This window comes from Callithrix jacchus, chromosome 1, assembly GCF_049354715.1.
Source record: "Callithrix jacchus isolate 240 chromosome 1, calJac240_pri, whole genome shotgun sequence".
Classification (NCBI taxonomy): domain Eukaryota; kingdom Metazoa; phylum Chordata; class Mammalia; order Primates; family Cebidae; genus Callithrix; species Callithrix jacchus.
Window position 1 is genome coordinate 127866103 of NC_133502.1, and position 5492 is coordinate 127871594.

Below are 5492 nucleotides of genomic sequence, written 5' to 3' on the forward strand. Positions count from 1 at the left end.
ACAAACAGAGACTCAGGCCCATACTGACCCAGGGAAAGAATTCTGTGGACAATAAGTGATTAAATTTGCTTAAGAAATGAAGACAGAATATTATCATGAGTGGGGTTGAGGAAAGGATGCCAAGGAATGAACAGGAGAGGGACGTGTCCTCACCTTCTTGGCTCTGCTCTTCCTGAACTAAGGTTCCTTCTCTCTCAGAAAATAAATGTCTTCAAGAGTTTATTTGAACATTAGAAACATTCTAATAGGAAAATCATTAGCTCGCCTAGAAGCATACTGGGTTGAAGATCTTCGGTGATTAGGCATTTAGTCTGTTTGGCTTTGATTTGAGACATACCTTCAAGATGTTTTTTATTTCCTCAAGGGTACAACTTGAATAGTACACACAGGCTGGGAGGCTGAGTGCAGGGCTGTGTAAGCCTAGCTCTCCGAGCTCAGTGTACAGGCCTCTAAATGGGCTTGGTAGTGCTGGATGGACCTGCCCATTATGTGTATATGCGAAAATATACACAACACTAGTGTATGCGTGTTGCAGAAGATCTTGAGGACACAGTCCTCATAGATGTTAGAGTATTATTTAGAAGAAGAAAACATTAATGGGTGATAAACTGAAGAGAAAAATCTTTAGGATGATAGCTAAGCCATCACGATTTATTGTCAAAAATGTTAGTCTTTTCAAAAATAATATGAATATAATGATCAAGTTCGAGTTAGTACCTGAGAGACCTTGAGTGAGGTACCCATTCATCCCTTCAAGCCCTAGTTTCCTTGTCTGTGAAGTATTGGTTCTAACTTCACAGCATTGTGGTGGAGAAGAAGTCATATTTTGTTTGGTATGTTAGAGTTCTTCCAGGAAACAATAGGATTTGTAGAGAAATATGTGAGAAGAGACTTATTAGGGGAAATTCTCACTTGGTTATGGAGGATGAGAAGTCTAGTGATAGGCTGTGTGCAGGCCGGAGAACCAGGGAAGCCAGGGGTGTAGTTCAGTTTAAATCTGAAAGCCTCAGAGCCAGGCAAGACAATGTTGTATCTCTCAGTCCGAGGCCAAAGGCTGGAGAGCTGTGGGTCTGGGAGGCTGCTAATGTGCATCCCAGAGTCCAAAAGCTGGAGAACCTGGAGTTCCAGTGTTCAAGATTAGGAGAAAAAGGGTGTCCTAGCTCTTTGAGTTAGTACCTAAGAGACCTTGAGTGAGGTACTCATTCATCCCTTTAATTTCCCCTAATAAGTCTCTTCCCTCATATTTCTCTACATAGCCTATTGTTTCCTGGAAGAACTCTAACATACCAAACAAAATATGACTTCTTCTCCACCACAATGCTGTGAAGTTAGAACCAATACTTCACAGACAAGGAAACTAGGGCTTAAAGGGATGAATGAGTACCTCGCTCAAGGAAAACACAACAAGAATTTGTCTTTACTCGACCTTTTTGTTCAATCTGGGCCCCCAGCTGATTGGATAGTGCCTACCTATGTTGAGGGCGATCTTCCCACTGTCTGCAGACTCACACACCAGTCTCCTCTGAAAACACCCTCACAGACAGACCTGGGGCAGCCCGATCATTCTAATCAAATGCCAAACCACCTGACTTCCCTTTCAGCAGAAGTATTCACTGAAGCATTGAGGGTGACTCAAGCAATGACTGAGAGTAAATAATGCTTTGCCAGCCATTTGGGTATCCCGGAATTAAGTCAAGTTGACACCCCAAATCACCCACTACTCTCTCTCTCTCTGTGTAGTATTAGCATGGTGCTTGGCTCATTATTGTAGCTAAAATTTAATAAGTTATTTATTAAACTATGAAATTTGCAAGATGGTACACTCACTTTTGTGCTAAAATATGTTTGCTGCTAATCAATAGAAATTGACATGTTAACTTTTTCTTAATGAAACAGGTATCATCACCTCATCCTCATGTAGTTATGGTGGATCAAAATTGTCCTTAAAAGAAACCAGTAAGTTGCTTCTTAAATAAATATGTTGCAGTCGATTAGGCTTTGTTAATTATAAAAATATTTAAGTGGCAAAAGATGCTAATTATTTCTTGAATTATCTTTAAACGTATTTTTTGGTAGGAGATTTAATTTAAATGTATTTTGGTAGGAGATTTCACATTTTTGGTTTAACATTTTACCAAGTACTTTTATATACTGTATCTCATTTAATCTTCCTAATGAGTAGCAAAGGTGAACATTAGTTTAGTTTCAAACTTAAGAAAACTAGAGCCTCAGAGGGATTGTCTAGTCACATGACATATAGCTATCCACAACTGGTACTTACTGTGAGCTGGATTTTCTGACCCAAATCATGTACTCATTCCTTCTCATGCTACCTCTCCTTGTTGTAGTCATCAATCACTGGATTCAAAACTAAGAAACTTAAGCATTAGGTTGGTGCAAAAGTAATTGCAGTTTGGATCATGAGTTTTAGATGGTTATAACTAGGCTGAAACACATCTTTCTTTTTTTTTTTTTTTTTGGAGAGGACAAATGGTTTATTTGGTAACAAGGATTAAAAGGGCATGTTAAATTCCTTGTCTGTCTTCTGATGGCTAAACCGAACTGCAGCAGCCAAGTGGAAAGCCACACACAAGAATTTCCTTGACCTCTTATAGAAATGCAAAGACGCCTGAGTTATACAACTTGCAATTATTTTCTAGACAGAAGTGCCAACTGTACTTTCCAGCGTCTCAGTGGGTGCTACATTCTCCTTCTTGTCTTCAGGTTTCATGGCAGGAAACAGAAGTACTTCCTTGATGTTGTTGGAGTCCGTGAGAAACATGGCGACTCGGTCAATGCCCATGCCCCAGCCAGCCGTGGGGGGCAGCCCGTATTCCAGGGTGGTACAGAAGTTTTCATCTATGAACATGGCCTCATCATCACCTGCAGCCTTGGCCTTGGCCCGTTCTTCAAAAAGCTGCCGCTACCGCATGGGATCATTCAGCTCAGTGTAGGCATTACATATCTCTTTCTTCATGACAAATAGCTCAAAGCGCTCTGTCAGACCCTCTTTAGAGCGGTGCCATTTAGCCAAAGGGCTCATTATCTGTGGGTGATCACAGATGAACGTAGGATTGATGCAAAGTTACCCTCAGGAACTCCCCTACAAGCTTGTCAAGGAGCCTGGCTGTGGTCCGAGGTGGAGGGCATTCGACAGCTTTTGCCACACAGATATCATCAAGAATTTTGCGAGTTTCTTCAGTTTCAAAGAGGTTAGTTTCTGGCAGCTTCATCCCCAGGGATTTCTCAAGCTCTTCTATCATGCTGATTCTCCGGAAGGGTGGGGTGAAGTCAATTTCATAGGCCTGGCCCTCTGGGCCATCTGGGTGGTAGGTGACTTTATAACCACCTGTAATATGCTTCACCATCCCTGAAACCATTTTCTCCGTGATTTCCATGAGATCGTGATAGTCTGCATAGGCCATGTAGAACTCACAGGTGGTGAACTCAGGATTGTGTGTCAAATCAATCCCCTCATTCCGGAACTGGCGTCCAATTTCATAAACCCGATCGATGCCACCAACCACAAGCATCTCATGGTAGAGTTCTGGAGCAATTCTCATATATAAGTTCATGTCCAGCTCATTGTGATAAGTGATGAAAGGCTTGGCCACAGCTCCCCCTGGGATGATGTTCATCATGGGAGTTTCAATCTCCAGGAATCCCAGCTCATCCATGAAACTTCTTATATATGTGATGATCTTAGAGCGGGTGATAAATTTCTGCCTCACGAAGTCATTCAGGATCAAGTCCAGGTATCTCTGGTGATACCTTGTTTCCTTGTCTTTGAGGCCAAAGTGAAGATGAGGTAACATATGCAAACAGGGAGACAGCAGTGTGATCTCATACAGAATGATGCTCAGTTCACCCTTCTTGGTCTTCCCAGGATTCCCCTGAACTCCAATTATGTCTCCCCGACGCAGTTTGTTATTAATATGAATAAATTCTTCTTCTGATTTATAATTTCTGGAATTGGCCATGACTTGCAACTTCACCCCCTCTCCTCGAAGATCATAGAAGATAAGCTTTCCCCCAGAAGCTCTTTTGGCATGAATCCTACCTGCCACCCTTAAGGTGATGTCAGTCAGGTGATCCCCAGGCTGCAGGTGACTATATTCTTGGATGAAGTCGGTGAGTGAGATGTCTACATGGAACTTGTGTGGGTATGGGTCTTCCCCACTGACCTTCAGCTGATGAATTGCTTGACTGCGGATTTTGTAGTATTGATTTGGGTCCAGGCTCTCTTCCTCAGGACCCACACCATTGTCAGCAGTGTGGTTGGTGGCAGCAGCGGTGGCTTGGCTTAGCTGTTTCTCACTAAGCTCTTTCTGCTTGGCCTCCTTCTCTGCTACTTTCTTCTCAGCTTTCAGGCGTCTCTTCAGCTCATTCTTGTTCAGTTTCGGCTCGGTGCCATCCACTTGCACCTCAGCCCTGTGCACTGCTGCCATCTTCCCGGAGGCCCCGACCCAAAAGTCGAAACACATCTTTCTTAATCAAAATAGGAACCATTACAATCAACACATTTTGGCCAATGAAAAATAAGTTTGTTTATTCATGTAGCTTAAAAGCCCATGCTTCCGGATTTGACAGTTGGAAAGCATTTTCTGCCTCCTGCTGCTTGTGGAAGCATTTTGCCTACAAAAGGTTGTTGAGATGCTTGAAGAAGTGGTAGTTGGTTGGTAAGAGGTCAAGCGAATATGGTGGACAAGGCCAAACTTCTTAGTCCAATTCACTCAACTTTTGAAGTGTTGTTTGTAGGACATGTGGTCATGTGTTGTCGTGGAGAATTAGGCCCTTTCTGTTGACCAGCACCAGCTGCAGTCACTGCAGGTTTTGGTGCATCTCACTGGTGCTGAGCATGCGTCTCAGATGTGAAGATTTCACCGGGATTCAGAAAGCTGTAGTGGATCGGACCGGCAGCAGACCACCAAACAACATTTTTTGGGTGCAAGTTTGGCTTTGGGAAGTGCTTTGGAGCTTCTTCTGGGTCAACCGTTGATCTGGTCATTGCCAGTTGTCATATACAACCCACTTTTCATTACATGTCACAATCCAGTTGAGAACTGCTTCATTGTTGTTGCCTAGAATAAGAAGATGACACTTCAAAATGATGATTTTTTAAAAAATTTTTGATCAGCTCATGAGGCATCCACTTATCGAGCTTTTTCACCTTTCAAGTTTGCTTCAGAAAGTGAATGACTGTAGGATGGTTGACATTGAGTTCTTTGGCAACTTCTTGTGTAGTTGTAAGAGGATCAGCTTTGATGGGTGCTCTCAATTAATTGTCAACTCCCGATGGCCGGCCACTATGCTCCTCATCTTCAAGGTTCTCCTCTCTTGCAAAAACTTCTTGAACCACCGCCATGTGATATTCGTTAGCAGTTTCTGGGCCAAATGTGTTGTTGATGTTGCAAACTCTGCTGTTTTATGACCCATTTTGAAATTGAATAAGAAAAGTGCTTGAATTTGTTCTTTGTCTAACATCATTTTTG

At 42.6% G+C, this 5492-nt stretch overlaps 1 pseudogene across 1 annotated transcript; it reads right to left on the minus strand.

Annotated features, from left to right (window-relative positions):
• Positions 1-2458: 2458 nt before the first annotated feature.
• On the minus strand, positions 2459-4475 carry LOC100388031 (lysine--tRNA ligase pseudogene; annotated as a pseudogene). Its single transcript, XR_013534609.1, has one exon. The product of XR_013534609.1 is annotated as a lysine--tRNA ligase pseudogene (transcript).
• Positions 4476-5492: the final 1017 nt, after the last annotated feature.